A 25,459-nucleotide genomic window follows, 5' to 3' on the forward strand; every position below is an offset into this window, starting at 1 on the left:
CCCCTTGAACCATTACTTTTGCATTGAACCTCTAAACTGGTGAATCTTGAACTTTGAACTTGAACGTCAAAAATTGGAGGTTAAAATTCAGGTCCAACATTACTTCAAAACACTTCCTTCTTTACAAACCAATATTTACAACAACCTCATTAGCAATAAAATCACCAGAGGTTCTTCTTATGGGCGAATTTTGAAGTTTAAAATGTGGGTGCTAAAAGAATACTTACACTAATGATGAACTTGTTTCCACTAGACAAGATTGGATGAGTTTTTGCCACCAAATCAAAGGCCCACTATTGAAAAGTCCAATATGTAATAGAAGGGATAAGTTCACACCCATGAGCATGAATCAAGTTACCATCTAACTAACACTTCTTGCAAGATTTAGCATATTTGATAGCATCAACCTACATAGTGGGCCAATAGCAACCCACCCTAAGAAGTTTTCAAGCAAGTGCAAGGCCATTAGATTGTGCCCTACAAATTTTATCGTGGACTTTAGTCAATGCATTTTCTAACTCTTCAAGTTCTAGACACCTAAGAAGCATTCCATCTAGACCCCTTCTATACAAATCACCAAAGACAAGGGTATATTGGGAGGAATTGTGAAGGAGTTGGAATTTTTGGTTGTGCATGATATTTTTAGGAATTATTTGATCATGCAGGTAGGAGAAGATGGTGGAGTAGCAAGAGAATTCATGACTAACAATAGTGCAGATTACATGATTGTTGGGGGAATCATATGCAGGGTGTCATAGTTCTTCCACTAGGAACTCAAAGAGAGATTCATGTTCTTGTAATTATAGAATAGATGCTAATGTGGCCATAGCATTTTTTACCTTATTTTTTCCCTAGGAATCTGCTAGAATGTTATAAATGTAAAGCAATTCCTTAAGGCATCAATTAGTTTCTTGTAAGGTATGAGCTTGTCATCTTTAGTTTGATAGTCATTATTAACTTGTACAAGTTGAGAGACCCCATAGATGTGTATTTCTATAATTCTCCACTTAAGGGCCAATTTAATCCCATTGGTTAAAGCCTCATACTTTTCTATATTTTTGGTTTATGGAAACAAGATTTTGTAGGACTTTGGGATCATATAACCATGAGCAATGACAAACAAGATTTTTTTACCTTCTCAATTGTGGGTGTATGAGCCATCAAAGAACATCTTTCATGTCCTTTCAGTGACATACATGATAGATGCATCAAGAAATTCAATCTTCATGGGAACATTGTCTTGTAATAGAAACTCAACAAGTTGATCTACTATAGCTTGTCCCTTAATGGCTTTACGTTCAATGTACTGAATGTCAAATTTTGAGATAATCATCATCTATTTGGCAAGTTGTCCAGCGAGCACAACTTTACTTAGTAGGTATTTAAGGAGATCAATTTTCACAATAAGATGCATCATGTGAAAAAGCATGTAGTGCCTAAGCCTCCAATATGAAAGTATCACTACAAGACAAGCCTTTTCAATATTTTTGTAACTTACATCATAAGCCACCAAAGTGTGACTAATATAGTCTATAACACATTCCTTTCCATTCTCATTACTTTTTTCTGGTAATGCTCCTAAGGAAGACTCTATAGTTGATATGTATAAGATCAAAGGTTTCCCTAGTATAGGTGGCATTAATATTGGAGGTTTAGCAAAATATCCTTTGATTTGACCTAATCTCTTCTAACATTCATAATTCCAAATACATGTAGAGTCATTGTCCAAGTTTTTATTGAATTATTGTACTCTATCAGAAAAATGAGTTATAAACCTCCTAATAGGTTGAAGATGTCCTTGAAGACTTCTTAGTTGACTAATGTTCTTATGAGGAGGTATTTCCATAATGGCTTGCACCTTTTCTAGATCAACTTTTATGCCCTTTGTAGATATGATGTAGCCTAGAAACTTTCCTAATGTGACACCAAAAGTGCACTTCTTGGGATTTAGCCCAAGTTGAAATTGTTCCATGTGGTCCAATATCAAACTCAAGTCATCAAGGTGCATATCTCTTTTCTTGGATTTAGCTAATGTGTTATCAACATAATCTTCCATATTCTTATGATTCATGTCATGGAAGATAGTAGTCATATCTCTTTCGTAAGTGACTCCTACATTTTTTAACCTAAATGACATGACATTCCAATAAAAAGTACCCCATGTACATGTAAAAATCATTTTCTCTTGATCTCTAGGGGAAATTTTGATTTGATTGTATCTAGAAAAACCATCCATTAAAGAGTAAATTTCATAACCCATTGTCATGTCCACTTGCATGTCAATGTTAGGAAGTGGAAAATCAACCTTAGGGAATTCTTTGTTCAAGACTCTAAATTTTGTGCATACACAAATGGAATTGATAAGTAGGAGATAATTTCTATAGCAAGTCAAATTGTGATATTGCTATTAGGATTTAACTATGTGATTTTGAGTCAAACTCATTGATCCATGTTTCATGAGTAGTGATTCAACGTGAATTCATCTCTCATGAGAATCAATGGAACACTTAGCACTCATTGGATCAAGGTGATGCTCATAGGGGTGAAGCCCTGGGACTTCCCAGGAGGTCACCCATCCTAGTACTACTCCAGCCTGAGTGCACTTAACTATAGAATTTCCTCCATGGTTAAACCCAAAGCTTGCAAGATCCTATTTTCAAAACCTTCACCAAGTGTTGTGCCTTGTGAACCATTCATTAGGAAGCCCCTTTAGCTCATCAATTGATAAGTAGGAGATAATTTCCATAGCAAGTCAAATTGTGATATTGCTATCAGTATTTAACTATGTGATTTTGAGTCAAACTCATTGACCCATGTTTTTAATGACAACACTAGGTGATACTCACAGGGGTGAAGCACAAGGACTTCCCAAGAGGTCACCCATATCAGTACTAGTCTAGCCTAAGCACACTTAACTACAAAGTTTCCTCAATGGTTAAACCCAAAGATTGCAACCCCATTTGCAAAACCTTACCAAGTGTCGTGACTTATGAGCCATTAATTAGAAAGCCCCTTAAGCTCATCAATTGATAAGTAGGAGACACTTTCCATAGCAAGTCAAATTGTGATATTGCTACCAATATTTAACTGTGTGATTTTGAGTCAAACTCATTGACCCATGTTTCATGAGTAGTGATTAAATGTGAATCCATCTCTCATGAGAATAAATGGAACACTTAGCACTCATTGGATCTAGGTGATGCTCACAAGGGTGAAGCACCAAGACTTCCTAGGAGGTCACCTATCCTAGTACTACTTCACCTTGAGTGCAATTAACTATAGTGTTTCCTCCATGGTTAAACCAAAATCTTGCAAGCCCATTTGTAAAACCTTCACCAAGTGTTGTGACTTATGAAAAATTCCTTTGTCAAAAACATGGGTCAATGGGTTTGACTCAAAATCACATAGTTAAATCTTGATAGCAATATCACATATGGACTTATCATGTTTTATGATAGGTACAATGTTGGAGATCCACTTTTCATAGTCAATAGCTCAGATGAAGTTTGCACTTAACAGGTTTTCAAGCTTAATTTTTACAAGTAATGCCACACGAGGGCACATTTTTCTTAGTTTTTGCTTTATGGGTTTAACACCATTATAAATAGATAGATAATACATGATAAGATCTATGTCAAGGTAAGGCATCTGAATAGGTCCATGAAAATTTCATCTTTCTTTTCTTGGAAGAACTTAGTAAATCTCTCTTTTCCCTTAGCTGATAGTGATTGAGCAACATGAATAATCTTAAGGGCTTCTTTCATACCAAGATTGATAGGCTTTGTAAGTTCAATTAGAACTGAAAATATATCTTGAAAATAGCTTGGAAAACTACCAAGAACCTCATCCTTAGGAACCTAAAAGAGTTTTTCACCCTTGGATATATCTTTATTTTTACTTTTGAGGTTCAAACAATGCCACAAAGTGGTTTTCACTATTTGAATGCATGTTTTTCGTTTTTATATTTATTTTGTGAGAGAGGTGCTTAATGTCTTTCTCTATCATGTTAATCATTGGTTCACTTGTGGATGACACCATGGGTTTTATGGTGTTTAGGTAACAAGTGATCTCATAGTCATTTTAAAAAGATGGTAGCTCTAGTCTTTGGTGTTGAACAAACTAGTCTATGAGATCAGGGTCGATAAAAGAAAGGGAAGTAGAAGCTTCAAGATTTTTGATGTGGAAGGAGTTATCTCTAGTGTGAGAAGTTGAGCCTATAGAGAAATCCCCAAAGGAATCCAAATCAGGGGCAGACCTAGAGGGATTAGTGTGATCTACTAAAACAAATTGTGAGCCAAAATTACTAGACCCTAGACTAGACTTGTCGACTACATTTGGTTGGGTGACATTGGTATGTATGACATCCACTCCTAATTAACAAGATGCATCTAAGATAGATTCCCATTCATAGTCACCAGAATCAATGCTCTGATTATCAGCTAGTAGTCAAGCAATGCTCTCTCTTATTCTTCCTCTATTAGGATCTTCATTATCATATTCATTGGGTTTGTGTTGTCTAGACATGGAAGCCTCAACATCATTATGAGTGACCATTGGTTCTTCTCCCAAAAGGAGGGAAGTAGGAAGCATGAGATCCTCTTCTTGTAGAGTGGTAATAGCAAAGGGTGGATCATCATCCTCTGATTCACTAGTCATAGGGGCCCTTCTATCAAACCTTGATAATTCATCCTATAACCCAAGCCTCCAACACTATCTCTATTTTGACATCCCTTAGTATGACTTAAGGGTTATACAAGAGCTTTCTTATCACCATTTAGGGACCCTTGGCCATGATAGCCCATGTTTTACAAGAATTTATAGCCTTTTCCATAGTGCTTGGGAGAAATGGGAGTAGTGACCATAACCTCCTCAATATCAACTTTGTCCCTATAAATCTAGTCTCTTATAACTTGATCTTCTTTTTCTAGATCTAGAGGAATAGAGGACTAAAAATAGGTCCCAAAGATGGTCATAGTAGAAGTTGAGGGATTCAATTTCTCAAAAGGTTTCCTATAAGATCTGGGAGAAATTGACAAAGCAACAATAGAATCTTGAGTGTATTCTCCAATGCCAAGGCTCGTCATTTTCAATTTCTATTCACACACCTTGATGGATTGTTTGAGCTCATAAGAAGAGTGGTTATGGGGGACTAGCATTTTAGCAATGTGTGCATGTTGATGGACACTAAATGATCCCCTAGATAAACAATTTTGGTACCATTTAATGGAAATTTTATATACTGATAGTATGTTGATGGCACAACTTGCATGTAAAGATCCAAATTGCCTACTAACTTGAATATTGAAGCACAATTTATTATCTTTGCAAATTTTAACAATTTAATAATATATTTTCTTTTCTCTTTTGAAGAATAAAATCAACAACTTCAAGAATCTTGAAATGATAATATCAAAATTCACATAATAACAAGATAAAGTCCCTCAATACTTGATTTTTGCTTGTTACTTTGGAAATCACAAATCAGAATTACATAATATATAGATGGCACCTTAATTGCAATTAAATATACAAAACCTATGAAACTCAATTGCTCCTTATTGTTCACTATGATCCCTCAATGCCAAACCTAATCACAAATGCTAGATGTCCTTGGGTGGCTCATGGGAATGCACATGTTAAAATGGTAAGTAGGGAAGCCAAAACATAGACGTGGCTTCCCAAATCCCTTAGCATGAGCTACTAACTGGTAACATAGGCTCTAATAAATATTGCACAACCTCTTGATAATAGTTTCACCTCAAACATAGGATGAAAGTAATAAATAGGCACAAATGATGCAAATGTCCCACCTATTTAGAATAATATGCCTTAGTTCAAATCTTGGCCACTAATAATAATAAATATGTAGACTTCCAATAAAAAATTTGATCTCTAATATAGGCTCTTAGAGAAAACTATAAATCTCTACACTTCTGGAATCAACCAGTAACAAATTACCCAAGCCATAGTTAGACACAATAGGAGAATCTAATAATTATTTACATCAACACAATTATCAATGGAAAACTCAAAAATTCTTAAAACCCTCCAGCATTGAAATGAGTAAGAAAATATATAATATTCAAGATCCTTCTCCTTAGCCATAGAAATACAGTAGGATAATGTTGTCCAATTGTATACTTTAGCACAATTGCTAATAACTTCTTGGATGAGACCCTTATACTTCAGCAAGGGCTCATAGGTCAGAACTAGGAAAAAGCCACAAAGGCACAAAAGAAAATATATAATCAAATGTGTTTTTCCTAATGAAATGAGCTCTCATTTATAAGCGTTCATTGGGAAAAGTTTCCTTAAAACTCCACTTTAGAAATTATGGAAGTTTCCCAAAAGAACTCAACACTAGAAACTCTCCAACATACTTTTTAGAAATATCTCTTAAAGTCATTATTATACTAATATAAACATTATAATAATAATGCAACTTAACAATTAATGAATAAAGAAGAGCTCATGCAATTATTAACTTGATTAACTGTAGGTAAGAACAAATTACCAAGCCACCCACTACACTGCCAAGAATAGAAACTGCTAAAAATAGTAAATCCACAACCAAGACCCCCAAAATGCCCTGTTAGCTCACGAGGGTCACTATGGTGAACTAACTTGTCCAACTATAGGAACCTGCTAAAAATAAGGACATTATAGTCCTCCCTCTCTAAGATTTCTTGTTCCCAAGCAATCTCAGACATAATGAACACATAATCCACCTGGATCCCAAAGGTAGAACTATGTACCACCCCTATTATGTACAAGTAACTCCTGTAGCACAAATGACCAAATAAAAAACATCAACATCAAAGTCATCTCAAAACTAACCTAAGATGTTGATGAAGAAAACTCCCCATTGGAACTCAACATAACTGAAATACCAACTCTATCAACACCTAAGTCCCCATCAAACTAATATTCACACTCAACTACATATGGAGATGGTAACAACCATAGGTACCTGAAATACTACTGTATCACCTAGATTAGTAGTGCAAATTGAATACTAACTATTAAATGGAAGCATCAACAATACTAAGCAAGCTAACACTTAAGATAGGACCAAGGGTTATCACCACAAAAGGAAGCAAACCAAGAATGGTAGGCTCCTAATGGCATAACACAATGATGCAATGGATTTTTCCTTGATTGTAAGAATGTATGCTCACAAGTTATGCTTCAAACTTCAAATAGATGGCTTCAAACTTCAAATGGATGGATGAGGTGAGTGAAACAAGGTTTCAACAATGGATTCATGAAGTGATTTTGCCATTATAATGGTATTTTGGTAGTTTATGAGCTCTCAAAATAGCATTATAACTTTGCATGGAAGGTGGATGATTTTAGTGAAGGGAGAGGGTTCAATTTATAGGCAAGAGGCTTGAGGGATGGAGGGCTAAGATGCAAGGATGGCAAGATGGTGAGGGAGGGCTAGGATGCACTCAAAGGAGAGCACATGGATTGTGCTTGTTTAGCACCAATAGGGAGGTGACACTTTTCACAAGGAGGATGGGTGTGAGAGGATAAGATAAGGGTTGGTCGAAGGCTTGATGAGAGTGGTTGAGGATGTAAGAGTCATGAGTGAGGATGTAAGAGCTATTTATGGCTTTGTAAGAGCATTGAAGGCTTATGGTTGGGATATTTTGGAGGGAGTTGAGATTGTTGACTTTGCTTGGATTAGGAAAGCTTTAAGCTCACTTAGGGAATGTGACAAGGTTAGGAGGGGGGATTAGGTTTGGTTTTAAGATTAGATTAAGGATGTTAGAGATGTGCAAGTGGATGGCATTCATGATGGTGGGTAAGTTAGTGGCCAAGCTAGGTTAGTATGGGTGGATGGGATGGATTAAGCTAAATGGAGGATTTAGGATAGGTTAGGGTTCATTAGATTTGAGGGCTTTATTTATCAAATAGATTTATTTAATAAATGAGGTTTTTGAAATTAGATAGGAGAATAGGATTAATTGACAAATAATAGGTTATTTGATTTATCAATTAGGACTATAGATGATTAATTAAATTAATCAGCTAGGGGATGGCAAAGGTTTAATTAAATAAGAATTTAATTAATGAATTAATGATGCATTTAGAGATAGCTAAATAAGATTACTAAAGCGGTGTAATCAAATTTAGGTGTCTACATTTTTCCCCTCTTTGACATAGTGTTGAGACAACACTATTTCAAAGAAGTTCGAACGGAGATGACATGAGGAAGATGTTTTAGCAACAAGGTTGCCCTAGTCTCAAATAGGAAGAGGAGAGACTATTTTGACATAGTGTTGAGACAACACTATTTGGAAGAAGTTTGAACGGAGATGACATGAGGAAGATGTTTTAACAACAAGGTTGACCCAGTCTCAGATAGGAAGAGGAGAAACTGGACTTAGAGATGCCCCCTTAAGAAGGTAGTGGAGAGAGAAGATGAGGCTCGACAGCTTCTTGAAAAATAGAAGAATCTAAGAGAAGCAAGGAGACTCAGATTGGCAAAGAGAAGGGGCTGAATTAGCTCAAACTCTCATGATGGGAGAATGATAAAGGAGAAGCAAATGCATAGAAAGGAAGCAAACTTAAGAAGTTCTAGGAGGGGGGGGGGGGGGGGGAGGATGAAGGAGTGGAGCACAATAAAAGGAATCAAGGATAGGGAGAAAGATGAGGGGATTATGGAGATGGAGGGAATCCATTGAAGTGGGTTGAGCGGGGGGATATGTCAAAGAGAAGGACCACCACATAGTTGAGCATTTGCTATAGAAATGTGGGTTAATTGCCAAGGTTACCAAGAATAGCAAGGCCTTTTTACCAACATTCTAGAGGACTGACGAATGGATGCAAAACAAACATGCAAGGATTTCCCTAGCAGTGCACATGAATCCTAGAGGAAGTAGCGTGGAAGCGATACTGAGTAACCCATAAGCAGAAAAAAAAATAAACAAAAGAGGAATAAGGAAATGGAATTTTTTGGAAGGGGGAGGGGACCAAGAGGGGTAGTTAGGGCACTGAGGGGCTATAAGGGGCCAGAAGGGGGCTAGAAAAGTTCATTTGTGCTCAGATGAACGAGGAGATATTGTTGTAAGGAGCTCTGCATTGGAGATTATGATGGCAGGCCGTGGGTGACTAGAGCACTAGGCAGACATTGTGCAATGGGTACGAGTATAGGGGACACCAAATCAATCGGTAGGGCTGAAAACCTTGTCTTGCTTTTTCTTTGTGTAAATTTTATTGCATTCTTGCGAAAGTGAATATGCGATCCTGCAGGTACAGGTCCAGTAGGAATGCAAGCGGGATTAGTGGGATCGCAATCCCATGATAGTAGCTTGGTCATGGCAATCTAAGAGGGGTAGCAAACATTTTGAGTGAGATCACGATCCCGAGGTAGGAGTTTCTGTGGGAGTGTGGGAATACAGGAAGGATCGCGTTCCCACAAAAAGGAATGCGAGTCAGGGAGCGAGAATGCATTCCCGCTGGCCAGGGAGAAGAAGAGGGGACATCAAGAAAAGGCGCATTTTTGCCAGAATATAGTTTAGTGGGAATGCCAAATGGGAGTTTGGCGGGGAAGCATTTGCAGGAACGCAAGTCATAGGGGAGGGGAGAAGGGTCAAAAAGGTGCAATCCCGTGATAAGATAATCTGGTAGGAACTCGAGTTTGTGGCTGCGAGAATGTGATCGTGGGGTCACTGACTTAAATAGAAAAATGAGGAAAGGGAAAGAAGAAAACTTGTAGGAAGATAAGCCGGTGGGAAAGCGAGTTTGGGAGAGTCGTAGGAACATGGCCGAGGAAACAAAAGCCTGAAAAAAATATTGGGATGGGTAAAGGGAGGGATGGAAGATGAAAAATTGATATAGAAAGACTAATATCTAATTGGTTTTGTGGTTGTACAGTGGTCGTTGGATGCGTTAGTATCACGGGAGTAGTGAGCAGTAGTGTTGTGTGCGGGAGGGATGCTGACGCCGGCAGACTAGACGAAGATTGAGGCAATCAGACTGGGGTACCTAGCGAGGTTGTCCCATACCTAGACTTATATGGTGATGGTCACAACCTTGTGCGAGAGATGGCATAGTGAGACGACAACATTCCATCTGCCGATGGGGGAGATGACGGTAACATTAGAGGATGTGTATCAGATATAAAAATTGCTAATACAAGGGATGCCAATCATGGCGATGAGAGAGATGATAGCGGATGCGACCGTTCAGAGACTGATGGGTCCAAGAGTTGAGTACAAGATCCAACAGGGACAGTTTGCACTAGATGAGCATTTAGATTGGGTGGTGGTAGAGAGGAGGATGTACTTTTATGTGTTAGGGCTAGTTTCAGAGTACATTGCCCCAGATGCAGGTGGTACATGAGTGACATTGGTGCTAATTCCAGTGGTGATGCAGATAGTCAATGCAGGGTGCCCAACGGTGTGGGGTTCTTTGATGTTGGCCGAGATGTACTGAGACCTCCACCAAATAGTGTACTAGGGTTGTGGCTGACAGGGGAGGAGCATTGGGTTCCCAAAATTGTTATAGGTGTGAGCTTGGGAGCACATTGTCATGCTGAGGTCATTGGGGTAGAGAGACAGGCAAGTGGAGGAGCCAATGGCATATAGTTGGGCCGAGCCCATGACATACCATCATACAGATTTAGTAGATTACTAGAGGGTGGCCATTGATGAGATAAAAGTAGTGGTGTGGAGGCTATATATGAGCCTAGGACTGTGGGCTGAGGAGGGAGAGAAACTGTCATACACCATATTATCATGTTTTGTGTTTGGATAGTGGGAGTATGTAGCAGAGCAGTATAGGCCAGATAGGGCACTTCGATAGTTTGGGTGGTAGTAGGTGGCTCTAGGAGAGTCACATTGGTATCAGCGAGTTACACACAAGCTAGTATTGGTGTACGTGCCATCCCTATGATGTGATGAGCTATTGAGAGCATGGCTAGAGTTAGAGCTACAATAGTGGGTGTGGTTTGGGGTGTTAGCAGATGCGAGCTCTACTTAGGAGTATCGGGACACATGGGTGTGATCGAGGCTGGTAGGGAGAGCATAGGGTACGAGGGCAACGGCGATGGCGGGTGAGTTAGCCCGGGCAGCTCGATAGGGGCGATATGTGGCCATAGGATTATGGCAGCAGGTAGTAGCGATTGCTTAGGAGGAGAAGCCAGCTCAGCAGAGGAGGGGGGTTGAGGAGAGGGGATCCCAACTGGAGAGGCGAGCGAGGGAGCGGTAGGAGGTGCCAGAGAGAGGAGGAGAGCAAGGGGTAGAGGAGCAGGGGTCGTAGAGGCCAACAGGAGGAGATGTAGGGGGATCATCTGCCCAGGGAGGAGATGATGAATTGGTGGGGCATTATGCCTCCTTACAGTAGGCTCATGAGGCTATTAGCCAGCTGCTCTGGGATACACAATAGGAGCGAGATCAGCTCCAAATAGAGCGTGATCAGTTTACACAGGAGTGGGATGTAGTGCAAGGGCAGGCAGATAAGGCAGGGCTTGAGGTGGGCAGACTGCAGATGGAGCTGGGGTGGATGGAGGGTAGGCTAGAGGTGGTGAGCCTAGAGAGGCAGGCAATGCAGGGGAGGTTGGATGCACTGGTGGTGAAGGTGGCAACACTGAGAGCACAAGTAGAAGTGAGAGGGGACTTGGATGAGCTGAGGAGACTACGGGGCGAGGTGGAGGATCTGAAGGAGAGGGTTGGATTTTATTGAGGCAGGTATCATGTAGCAGTGCTAGCATCCCAGATTGAGCATTACAGGTGATCAACTCGGTCTGGTACAGTAGGGACACATACAGGGATGTAGGGTGGAGGGGATAGTGGATGGAGCACTGGGGGCTCACAGAGGATAGGCGGGTCTCAATACACAAGGCATAGTCATAGGAGAAGACATAGCCAGAGGCAAGACATAGGGATGGGGATGGATGAGGTAGAGAGCTCTGGGAAAAGAGGGGGATTGATGAGGCACTAGCAGTGCCAAGGGCAGAGAGGGAGGCAAAGCAGTGACCAGTGATAGGCTGGATTTTTGTCATATGATGAGTATTTTGTGTAGAGTGGCCATTTTTTTGGGATATATGGAGATTTTTGTGCGGGCTTAGACTTGTTTGTATAATATGGAAAGTTGGACACTGATGGACTGTTATTCTTTCATTGATATATAGATATGATGATTCTGATGTTATGTGTTATGGACTAGTGATGTTACGTATAGTGTTTTGATACATGCTAGATAGATAGTGATGTTTTGCAGATATTGCTAATGATTGGTGATGTAGGATGATATATGCTATGTTGCTTATGATTATGCTGATAGTTTGTGATGTAGGATGGGATTTTTAATGACAATTGTGTATAGGATATAAATTGATTGTGATGTGATTTTAGCTATGATAATGTAGATATGATGTGTTTTTAATCTATGATATCATAGATGTGATGTGATCTTTGATGACATGATTTTCTTTATGATGTTGTAGATGTGATGATGATGAGATTTCTTATAGCATGATAGGTTTTTGATATGATGTTGATGATGTGATGTGATACTGAAAAATTGATTGCTTTGGAAAGTATTTGATATGATGTTGTATGATGATAAATACAAACCATTAATGTAAAATGAATCACCAACTAAAGGATAAACAACAGATTTATGATACGAAAAAATGAAAAAAATGTTATGAGACTGAGGATATGTTAACACAAACTAAAAATGGATCAAAGATTAAAACAAATAAATTGATAAAATAAAATGAAAATACACAAAATGAAGGACAACTTGTTAATGCTAAAATGAAACCTAACCTGATGAGAAAGGATGATAATGCTAAAAAATGAAGCACAATCTAATGATGAACGACTATGCTAAAATGAACCATAATCTAATGATGAATGAATATGCTAAAATGAACCATAATCTAATGATGAATGACTATGCTAAAATGAACCCTAACAGTGAATTTATGATATGCTAAAGAACACAAACTAAAAGGTACATCTATGATTTATGATAATCCTACAAGAATAGCATAAAAAGATCGAGCATAATGATATGTCGTGATATGATAAAGGATACAAGTGATGATAAGATAGGATATGAGATTGTTAAGAGATGCAAAACAAACAATGATGGTGGAATAAGATAACCAATTTTTGGACTCATGATAGCGTTCTATGATATGGAAAGTGATCATAGGAGATACTAACTCTAAGGAGAATAATATTGGAAAAAGAGTAATTAACAAACTCGCAATGAGGAGGATAGCAGAGATTTTGAGAGCTAGGATAGTAATTTATGATAGGGATCACATCATGAGATAAGATTGCATGTGCAAGGCTTTGAATTAAATGATTCTGAGGATGTACAAAGTGATAGTTCAAGGGAGAGGGGTGATGACAAGGAGGAGGATACCAGGGTTTCTAAAAAAATGAGATGTAGGGGAAACTTTGAGCATGGGGTACTTTGTGAGGAAGTACCACTATGTAGTGTAAACACTTAATTTGATATAGGATTTGTTAGGGATCTACCAAGGTTACTAAGAATGTCAAGGCCTTTTCCCCAAAATTCCATAGGACTGACTCAAACAGGCACACAAGGATTGCCCCAACATCACACGTGAGTCTTAGAGAGATCAATGTTGGAATGATGCTGGATGATCCAAAAAAAAATGAGATTACCCAAGTGCATCATGTTTTATCGAAAGACAAAAAAATGTTTGAAATATGCAAGGATAATATCAACTGACTCTCAATCAGTGAAAGACTGTGATTGAAACCAACCTCCTTAGGTGCTCCAATCAAAACACACCATGATATGAAATGATCATGGTGATCTTGAGGAGGAAACAACAAAAGGTACATGGAAACAATCAACCAAAAGGAGAAACAAAAAGATTCTGCAAAGTGAAAGAGGAAATGCTTGCCAAAGAGATCAACTAACAAGCTACTAATGGGTTACGAACAAGACTTGGATAGTATGTACAAGTGAAACTAGTTAAGGACATGGGAACTCAAGACTGGATATCAAAATATAGTAGGTAAATGCATGATGGGGGAAAGCTCAGGATGAGGAGATAGCGTTGTCAGAATACATGGTTTTTTTGAGGTGGGTTTATGTAAAGCACAATTTATGTACAAGGGTCCGAATACTGCTATATTCATATAGGTACGATATATGGGAGACAAGGGCTAGTGCAGGGGGTATGAGACACATGTTACATGGGTAGTATATGCTACATATGGTAAGAATAAAAGGCATGTGATAGGGTAGATCTAGGAGAGTATAATTGTAGGGTACATGGGATGCTATAAATGAGATAGGGTTTTACACAGTGTAAAGTGCTAGAGGATGATGTTTGTGAAGTATGGCGAATAATGATAGGGAACACCTTTGGAAAAGTGGGTGACTGGTAGGATATGGAGGGGTGGAAAAAGGGGTGTGTGTCAATAATAGATAATGGAAGAGCTGTAGTACACCTAGTGCCTATTTACTAAGTTTTCACCAGGGACCTATCCAAGGCACTTGAATTGCCATGTTTTCACCATTGGACGCTTGATTTTATGCCTTTTTTCCTTTCTTTGATTTGCAAATTTTATCCGTAGGTGTAGGATTTTTTGAGGTGAATAATGTTGGTAAGATCATTTAGGACTTCACCTTCAAGGGTAGATAATTGGTAGGCTCCTGAGCTGAAGGATGTCGTGACCACATAAGGACCAAGCCAGGTGGCCTTGAACTTGCCCTTCTTTTCTCTATTGGCATGAACCTTCATATTCTCTTTAAGGACCATGTCACCTTCCTAAAAACTGTGTGGATGGACTTTCCTATTGAAATTGCACTTGAGGCTACTTTGATAGACCATGAGATGGTCGTAGGCCTGTTTCCTTCTTTCATCAAGTAGATCAAGTTGAGTAAGTCGAGCCACTCTATATTCCTGATCAGATATCTGTCCTCAGAGAGAAATGCAAAGTGATGGGAGTTCAACCTCAATAGGAAAGACTGCTTCAGCACCATAGACCAAGGAGTATGGAGTTGTACCAGTGGCTGTACAAATGAAGTGTGGTATGCCCATAGGGAGGGATTAATTTGAAAATGCCAATCATAGCCAGAGTCATTGACAACTTTCTTGAGGATTTTAAGGAGGGTTTTATTAGTTGCCTCAGCTTGACCATTACCTTATGGGAAATATGGGCTAGAAAAGTGGTGATGTATGTGGAGGGAGGTGCACAATTCCTCCATATTTAGGTTTTCAAAATTACCTCTATGGTCTGTAAAAATGGTAGCGGGGATGCCAAAGCGACATATAATATGATACAATATAAACTTGGACACCTAAACTCCCATGGTAGTAACAAGGGGAACTGCTTTGACCCACTTAGTGAAATAATCAGTGGCAATGATTATCCACTTGTGCCCTTCTGAAGAAAGTGGTGCAATAAGACCAACAAGATCAAATCCCCACCAAGAAAAAGGCCATGGTGGTGCAATGGACTGTAAGTCCTATGCTGGAGCTCAGATTAAATTAGCATGTTGTTGACAAGGTAAACATCATTTCACAAATTCACATGCATCCTATTCTAGAGTAGACCAATAATATCCATCCTAAAGGATCTTCTTTGCTAGCACCATCCTGCTCATGTGAGCACCACAAAGTCTAGCATGTACCTCTTTGAGAGCTATTGCAACCTCATTTTGATCTAAACATCAAGAGAGAGTATTTGATAACCACAACAATATAGGGTTTGGGCAATGATAGTGTAATAGGAAGCTTTGCGAATAAGGTTTTGGCGCTGGGTTCATGTGAGGTGAGGAGATATGATACCATTTAGTAGGTAAGCATGAATTTTATGGTACCATGGAGATTGGGGACCAACCAAGATACATATCTGTGTTGATTCATCATTCTCATATGCAAGTTCATGCAGCTGCTCAACAAAGAATTCATGTTGCGTAGCTTCGCGTGGCATTTCTTATAGGGAACCAAAAGTGGCCATAGCATCAACTACCTCATTCTAGAGTCAAGGTATCTGTATGAACTAGATCTAAGTAAAATGCTCCTTTAGTCAATCAACTAGGTCTTTGTAGGGTAGCAGCTTGTTGTCCTTGGTCTGATATTCATTCAATGCTTGTTTGATGATAAGTTGAGAGTCACCATAGACCTCAAGCTTTGTGATATTCCATTCAATGGTGATCTTGAGTCCTTCCACGAGGGCCTCATACTTTGCAATGTTATTGGTACACCAAAATTGTATTTTGAAATATTTAGGGATATAATCACCTTGAGGTGTCACCAAGAGTATGCCCGCACTGGAGCCATGAGAGGTATAGGGGCCAACAAAATATAGCTTCCAGAGTGATGGTGTCTCTATCAAATAGAGGTGTTCATCGAGAAATTCCATGATGAGTGGGTGATCTGCAATTAAGGGTGCATTAGCCAAGTGATTGCAATAGCTTGGCCTTTGATGGCCTTTCTGTCAATATATTGAATGTCAAACTCACTGAGAAGCATAACCCACTTTGCTAGGCGCCTGATGAAGACTGTGTGAGAGAACATATATTTCAATGGGTCAATCTTTGATATGAGTTGCACAGTATGACTCAACATGTAATGACGTAGCTTTTGGGTGGAAAACACCACTGCTAAGCATGCCTTCTCCATTGGTGTGTAGTTAAGCTCATAGCCTACTAATGTTCAGCTAATGTAATAAATAGCTCTTTCCTTTCTTGCATCATAAAGATGTGCTAGAAGAGCACCTAATGCTGTGGGAGTAGCTATGATGTATAGGATGAGTGGGCGCCCTGCAACCAGAGGATCCAAAATAGGTGGATTAGCTAAGTATTGCTTGATGAGCTCAAAATTGTGCTGGCAAGCTGGGTCCCATTTGAAATTTTGATCTTTCTTAAGCAAGTGAGTGAAAGGTTGACACTTATCAGCAAGCTAAGAAATGAAGCATCAAACCAATTGGAGTTTTCCTTGCAAAGAATGAAGGTACCTGAGTGTCTTAGGAGGAGCCATATCCATAATGGTTTTGACCTTCTTAGGGTCGATCTCAATACCGTGTTGTGACATAATGAAGCCATGGAGCTTTCCTGAAGTAACACCAAAGACACATTTCTTTGGATTTAGCATGAGACGATATTCTGCCAGTCGGTTAAACACTTCCTCGAGGTGAGATAAGTGATCCAGAGCATTGAGAGATTTGATGAGAATATCATCTACATAATCCTCTAGTATCTTATGTATTAGGTCATGGAAGATGACCCTCACTGCACGCTAATAGGTTGCCCCAGTGTTCTTTAACCCAAATGGCATCATATTGTAGCAGAATGTGCCCCAAGGTGTAGTGAATGCTATTTTATGTTGATCTTCCTCTACTTTACGAATCTGATTATATCCAGAGAAACTATCCATTAGTGAAAAGAGTTCATGACCTATGGTGAGATCCACAATCATGTCAATATTGGGCAATGGAAAGTCATCCTTTGGACAGGCTTTATTAAGATCCCTAAAATTGGTGCAAATCTTGATATCACCAAAGGGCTTGGTAACAGGTACCATGTTAGAAATCCATTTAGAATAATCTATTGGGAAAATGATTTTGGAATCCAACAACTTCTCTAGCTTTGCTTTGACTAATAAAGCTACCTTGGGGTGTATTTTTCAAAGTTTTTGTTTGACGGGCTTGGCCCTTGGATCCACTGCCATATGGTGTACAACTAGTTTGGGGTCCAACCCTAGCATATCCTAATATGACCATGCAAAGTGGCCTATATTTTCATGGAGGACTTCAAGAAGAAGCTCTATCTATTCAGAGGGTAAAGAGGCTATGATGTATATGATATGCAATATCTATGTCAGACTGATATTTATGGGCCAAGTTTCTTCTGTCAAAACTAAAGATATAGGAGGTCAATGCTCCTGTGGGGGGAGGATGAAATCTCCATCCTGAGGTGCCTCTAAGAGGTTTTCACCATTGGATACGTCCTTTATTTCTATTTCATTTTTTGAGTCACCCAATGGCGCTCCAGAGGAGTTTTCACCATGGGATATTTTTCTTTTATCTTTTTTCTTTTTTGTTTCTTTTGGAATTTCATTTTTGTGACTAGAGATTTCCTCCTCCCCGAAGTAACCTGTGGGATCCAGCTTGTAGACATATGCTGATGGTGGAGGTGGCCTTTTATGTGCCATTTTTTCCCCCATGAATTTAAGGAGCATGTGCATTGTAGAGAACTCATCAACATGAATGACACTTGGTTGGTCCCAATCTATGAGTTTGAGGTGAGCGAGGGGGAGGTCTATGAGGTTCAAGGAAAACTGGCAGAGCACAGAGGCTCCAAGGATTATTTTGTCAAGGAAAATATCATTGTAAGCTTTCTTTTCAACTTCCTCAAGGATGTCTTCAACCTCAACAAGAGTGTTTTGGATGTTCATAAAGGTGTGGCCTTCCATTGTAGTGCCCCCAGTTGCGGGGAGTCCATTACGCAAGCCTTTGGTTTTTTTCCCTTGGTGTGCTTCTATAGGCTATGTCATACCTGATCCTAGTAGCCTAAACCACCTCCTTGATAATCCCATTTCTCCATGGCCAAGCAATGTGACCAGGGATATTTCTATTTAAAGTGATCAAGAAGTGCTTTACTTTTAGGAGGTGGCTCTTTGTATAGCCATGTGTTAATGTCTAGTGTATTTTCTGCTCCATCAAGGATACCTTTGGTGACAAATGTAGTAGGGCCCAACTAGTGAAGTTGAGAGGTAGCTTCTGGTATAGGCTCTTGATGTATTGGGCATCCTTGAGTATGTGGGTCAAGTGGTAGAGCGCCAACAGAAAAAGCATCTGTGAGACTATACTTGCCACAACCTTGGTAGTTGATCTTAACCGTGGAGAGAGTGAAGGCTAAAATAGTGTCCAGATCATGGCAAGTGCTAGAGGAGCTGGCCATGGTGGTGCCAATTTCGATGCCAGGATAGTGATTGGTGTATGAAGCTTCAACCACATTGCAATAAGAAAAGGGTTTAGGATCTACGTGGATGGTTATCTCAATGCCATTATGCAAAAATTTGATGCACTAATGATATGTGGATGGAACAACCTTCATGGCATGAATCCATGGGCAATCGAGGAGGATGTTATATGGAAGATTAATATCAACTACATGACAAAGTGTTTCTTGAGTGGCTAGGCTGACCCTGATAGGGAGCAAGATGGTTCCTTCAGTAGTATGCTCCAAATTGTCATATGCCTTGATGGTGATCACCTCTTTGATGATATTTGCTTCAGTATATCCTACCTACTTGATGAACTTTAGAGTACATAGGTTGAGAGCTGATCCATTATCTATCATGACACGCTTAACTGCAAAGTCAGAAACCATGACAACTATGCAGAGTGGGAGGATGTGATCAGGTTCAACTACTGGGATATCAGTGGTTTTGAAAGATAAGGCACAAGAGGCTGAAAGATGGCCAACCAAGTTGTGAAACTCAGTGGCGTTTATGTCGAAAGGGATGCGTGACTCATGTAGAGATCTAGGATGGAGATCTGGGTAGGTGTGTTTCCAAGCTGTTCTAGGATGTTATACTATAGCCCTAGTGAAGGTGATTCTGATGGAGATGCTTGAGATGGAGGTGGTCATGCTGATGGTGGTCTGACTTGTGTGGATATAGATGGAACAACTATATTGAGTCATGTTCAATGGGTAGTAATTGCACATTGAGTGTCTGGGCCTTTGATATTGATGACATTGATAGATGGTTCAACTTGGGATATGCAACCAATTAAGCTTCCATAGTCTAAATATGCTAAGGTATAATTTTGAGACATGTCTCAGTTGTCACCTTGTTTACCCAGAGCTTTGTTAGGTTTGTTGATAGGAGGGTTTGCAGGTGCCTTTCCCAGGTTTGTGTTATGATGAGGGAAAGAATTTTGATACATCATTAATCTTGCATTAGGTGAGGGTTGTGCCCCTACTGTGATCTCCTCTCGATCAATGAGGTCTTTTACATAATCCTTTAGCTGCATGCATTTAAGGGTAGTGTTCCCTTTGACACAATGGAATTTGCAATATTCATTATCTTTTTACCAGGATGCTTTAGACTGATTGGGTTCTAAGGGTTGCATTTGTGGGTATCAAACAAGGTTATCTTTGGCCAATTTTTCAAAGATTGTATCAAGAGGTTCTACTAATGGGGTATATGTTCGTGGTTGCCTCTGAACACGGGGTTTACTACTTGCCACCAATGTGATAGCATTAGTTTGATTATGAGGAACCTGCATTTACTAATGATTTTGCACGGGTGGTTGGCGGTATGTAGGAGGTTGCTATTGATAAGTTTGTTGTTGGCAAAATGTGGTGGGAACATTGGTAGCTGCCCCAACAATATGTACCTGTCAAGTGTCAGTGGCGCCATCTGTTACCGTATTCTTATTTTTGTTCCAATATTGAGTTTTGTCATTGTTTGACCCATGGTCATGGGTATTTTCCTTGTACAGTTTGATGACACCGTCCTTAATGAGACCTTGCTCAAGGCCCATTCCTTTATCTTTGATGTCCTTGTATGCTTGAAAATAGTTCATAACCATGTGATGAGTGAGGCTAGGGTGTGCATTGTTTATGAACATCTTGACAAGATGGCACTCAAGGATGGTGCAAGAGATCCTTGTTGTGAGGATCTACCAACGTTGTAGGTACTCTTTAAGACTTTCTCCTCCTTTTTGTTTGGTGTGGACAAGGTCCACCATAGATAATTTAGTCTCAACAAGATGGGTATATTGAGCAACAAACACCTCAGAAAGTTTTGCAACAGTTTTAATAGTACCTTGAGGGATATGACATAACCACTCCAAGGCTAGTCCTGCTAGGCTTTTGGGAAAGAGCCGCATGAGGAACACATCGCTATAAGCTACCTCTTGAGAATGCATATAGAATTCCTTAACATGTGTGACTGGATCACTTTTCCCCCTAAATTTTTCAAACTTAGGGATCTCAAAATGTTTAGAAAATGGAGTCAACGTGATAGTCTTGTCAAAAGGATATGGGCAATCATTTTCAAATTTGAAAGCCTTGGTGTTTGTCCCATTCTTTAGGGCTTTGAGGGAATTTTTCATTTCTTCCCATTCAGATGTTATAGGTGGAGGAGTAGGTGCCCTTGATCTAGGTGCCCCCAGTGAAGTGGATGCCATGGGTTGTTGAAATGTGGGTTGTGCATATTGTTGCATCTACAGAGGTGGGTGTGGCAGGTAACTATGAGGCTGCTGCCCTATGAGGTAGTTATGTGTGGGTGCTTGGACATACTACTGGTGTGAAGGTTGTGGCTAGAATGGTGGTAATGCAGATGATGCTTGTGCCATGCTCTGGGAATATATACCATGTCCAATAAATGTAGGTTGCACACCTGCTTGGGAGTAGGACTGATTTGGAGTAGGTGCAAGGTAATTAATATGTGGCAAAGGGTTTACTGTAGAGAACTACAGTGGTGGTGGATTTGGGCTATTGCCTAAAGGTGGCATGGAGAAATAGTTGGTGAGGGGTGGGAGCGAATAGCTATGTGAAGCAGTGGATGATAGTGTATAAGGTGTGAATGTGACTGTAGTACTAGGGGGAAGACTAATGATAGGTGCCTATGTCGCAGCAAAATTCCAAGGTCCCAAACAAAAAGTGGCTGAAGAGCTTTGGCTAGTTAGAAAGGGGTTGATAGTAATTTTTGGTGGGATGGAGGATGAGTTATTGGACCCTAATGTTGGTATCTGAGTGGAAAATGGACTAGATGTGATATGGGGTGGAAATGAAAAGGTAGTGCTACTACGTGCAAATGGAGGGTTCAATGGAGCAGAAAAATGGGTGGTGGAAGCAGATGCAAATGGTATACTTGAAGTTGGTTGAGATGTAGTATGCACTAATGGTTGAGTGAGAGTGGGATGAGTGTTCTGTGGAATGGGAACCCACACCTAGGCCAAGGGGATATTTGGGTTTGCTAGTTCTACCTGAGGTGGTTGCCATCCAAACAATGGGTGAGTAGGATCTACTATGTTGATAGGTAGTGGACGTCCAAACTCAAAGGCACCAACATTGTCTCGTAAGAAGTTTTCCATTATGGTTTCCTTGTTGTGATCTATGATGGCATTTATGATAGTAGCATGAATAGGTTGATTAATGAAAGCCTCAATATCTATGAAGGATCCTGGTTCTTTTGGGAGTTGTGGTGGTGGGTCTGATGGTGTCATAGATACCATGTGGTATGGCTGAGCTCGAGATGTGTTACCACTAAGACTAGGATCCATGTCTTTTTTCCATGCATGCCTACCAAAACATGTGGTGGGTGGCATGAAAGGATGCTTCTCCTAAATGCAGTGAGGGATGATATTAAGGGTGTCCAAATGATATGATGCTAAGTGCAAGAAGCTTGTGTGTTCCTGAAATATGAATGCGAGAAATGTGATGGTGATGCAAAAGGTGCAACCCTCACCTTTGGCTCAAGGTGATGTGGGACACCAAAAGCAACCTATTCCTAACAAAGTGTGGTGTTTCAAGGATGCTCAATATGATGAGAGATGTGATACAAAAATGTTTCTAAATGAGTGAGGAAAAAATGCTAAGATTTTAACAATGCAAGTGGAGGATTCCTCTTCAACAACCTAAGATGAGAGGAGATGGTCTAACTTCAAATGCTTAGATGGGATAGTGCAATTCCTAGATGAGAGACTAAACCTACAAGTGCATAAGTGTGTGTGGAAAAAGGAAGGACCTAATCAGAATGAGTAATAGTCGAAGGGTTAGGTTTTGAATTTTGTAGTCCCATTCTGTTTGTAATGCTACTTCAGCTCCATCTTTCTCAATCGGATCCAATTTGGAAATCTTGGGGTTGGGGGTATGCTTCTTATGCTTTGCTTCAATTTCTTTGTAGGCTGGTATTTGAGGAAGTTTAGCCTTCTTAAACTTAGTCTTGGGATGGCTTGACATGAGATATTTTCAAGGATTACAACTCACAACTATGGGGTTCTTTTGGAGGTAGTGACTACGCTAAGTATGCCCTATGCTAGGATTGACCAATTTTGGAAAACATTCATTCAACAAATAAAAGATCAAGCAATAGATAAGAACAACCAGATAGAAGTTTTGATTCCCAGAATGTGATACTTGCACCAAGGAGTGTGTATGTTTTATAGATGTTTTGATACTTCAAACACATTAACATCCTAGATGGTTGTCTACAAGGCTGACAGTTGGTTTAGCTAGGGAGTCCTTGATATACCGAAGGTATGTGAGGCCCAAATCTGTAGATAAAACTGAAAAGATGTCACACAACCGAGAGGAGCAGTAACCCACTTCTCCTCTTTGACTTCTCAAGGGTATAAAGTTCCTTGAGGCTTAACTCGAGTGACAAAATCTTGATCCCAAGAGAGGTGTCTTTGGATTCACCTCCTAATCTTTATACTCTGCCAGAATGCTGGAGTTGAGGTTGTCCCAAGGGGTGATGAAATCCCCAAGCAGGCCTCCTAAAATTTAAACAAGATTTTGGATCCTAATCTTATGCACCCAAGATGACCTCGAAAGACGACAAGGGGAGAGAAGACTTGGATGATCTTGGGCTAAAAGATAGAATTCTTTTCCAACTAACACTTAAGTTTTTTTAATCTAGACCTTGCAAACACACATGTTTAGGATGCAAATGTTCAATTCCAACTTGAAGCATTAACAAAAGTGAAATCGATCAAAGAATGAATACATCAAGAAGATTTAGGGTCAACAAAAATAAACTCGCATGCCCGGAGGCCCTCCATGTCAAGTATCGATTGATTTTTTTTAAGGTATTCAAGATTGATACGTGAGTTTATTATTATCCCAAAACAAAGATGTGTGAAATTCAAATTCAAGTGCGCGCCCGGAGGCCCTCCACGTCAATTGATTTTTGTTCAATTTTAAGGTCCAAACTTGAAGTGTGATCGATCTAATCTAGATTTGCGGACATTCACGAAATCTTATAAGTTTAGATAAATCCTCAAAAAAAGCTAATCAAGTAGAATCAAGTTGGAACACTTAACACCTTTTTCAAGTGGACCCATCCCCATATATGGCACTGATATTGCAACCAATGGTTAGAATGATGGGTGGTTAGGAAAATGGTGAGTCCAAATGAAAACCGTTTAATTTGTTTTTTTGTTGATTTATGTTAACTTAATGAATTTCTTAAGTGTTCAAAATTAAATTAGCTTATTTTGCATGCAAAATTGAAAGTTTGTAGTTGTTCCATTTAAGCTCCAAAAAAAAATGTTTGATTTGTGGGTTTGTTAGACATACAAGTTCATTTTTCCAATTTGTAAAGAGAAATGACAATGACTTAGACCCAACCAAAAAAAACTAACAGCATTACCGCAGAGAAAATACAAGAAAATGTGTTCCCACGAGGGTAGCATTCCCACAACGCGAGTTCGTGATCCCGCTGGAGTTTTTCTTCACGAGGATGTGTTCCCGCAGGCCTACCAAGGCGCAGGAATGTGAGAAAAAATTGGCAAAAGATAAAATAAAAACCAAGGAGCTCATTTTGAATAGAGTGATCCCATTGGTTTATGATTTTACAATGTTTCCACGACACGGGAATGATAGTTCCGTGAAAGATAAATTTATTACAAATTTATAAAGTTAAAAAAAAACAAGGGCACGTTCTCGCAAGCAGGAACGACAATCCTGATTTCTCTGAGCTGCGTTCCCGCTGGAGGATTCATCGGTGGGGATGTAGAGAAAGTTTTAAAGTCACATGGCAGCTATCTATTGAAAAATTGTGAACTCGCTATCGTGGGTTCACGTTCCTGCCAGCAAATGGCCTCATTCCCGCGTCACGAGAACGCGTTCCTGGGGTTGTAGGTTCGCAGAAAAAACTAATTTTTTGAGGTCTCAAAAATGGAAAGTGATGAAATGGCTAGGAGCACATTTTTCCAAAAGTGACCTACATACCTATAACAAAATTAGAAAACCTAACACAAACAATTGTAAGCAAACAATGTTAGTTTTGTTAGTTTATCAAACAAAACTAAAAAAATAATTAGATTGACCCAAATGCGAGGTCCCACCGGGCATGTCAAAATGTATCACCTAGATTAGTAGTGCAAATTGAATACTAACTATTAAATGGAAGCATCAAAAATACTAAGCAAGCTAACACTTAAGATAGGACCAAGGGTTATCACCACAAAAGGAAGCAAACCAAGAATGGTAGGCTCCTAATGGCATAACACAATGATGCAATGGATTTGTCCTTGATTGTAGGAATATATGCTCACAAGTTATGCTTCAAACTTCAAATGGATAGCTTCAAACTTCAAATGGATAGATGAGGTGACTGAAACAAGGTTTCAACAATGGAGTCATAAAGTGATTTTGCCATTATAATGGTATTTTGGTAGTTTATGAGCTCTCAAAATAGCATTATAAATTTGCATGGAAGGTGGATGATTTTAGTGAAGGGAGAGGGTTCAATTTATAGGCAAGAGGC

This window comes from Cupressus sempervirens, chromosome 3 (genome assembly GCF_028749045.1).
Source record: "Cupressus sempervirens isolate cs-2001-9-10 chromosome 3, ASM2874904v1, whole genome shotgun sequence".
NCBI lineage: Eukaryota > Viridiplantae > Streptophyta > Pinopsida > Cupressales > Cupressaceae > Cupressus > Cupressus sempervirens.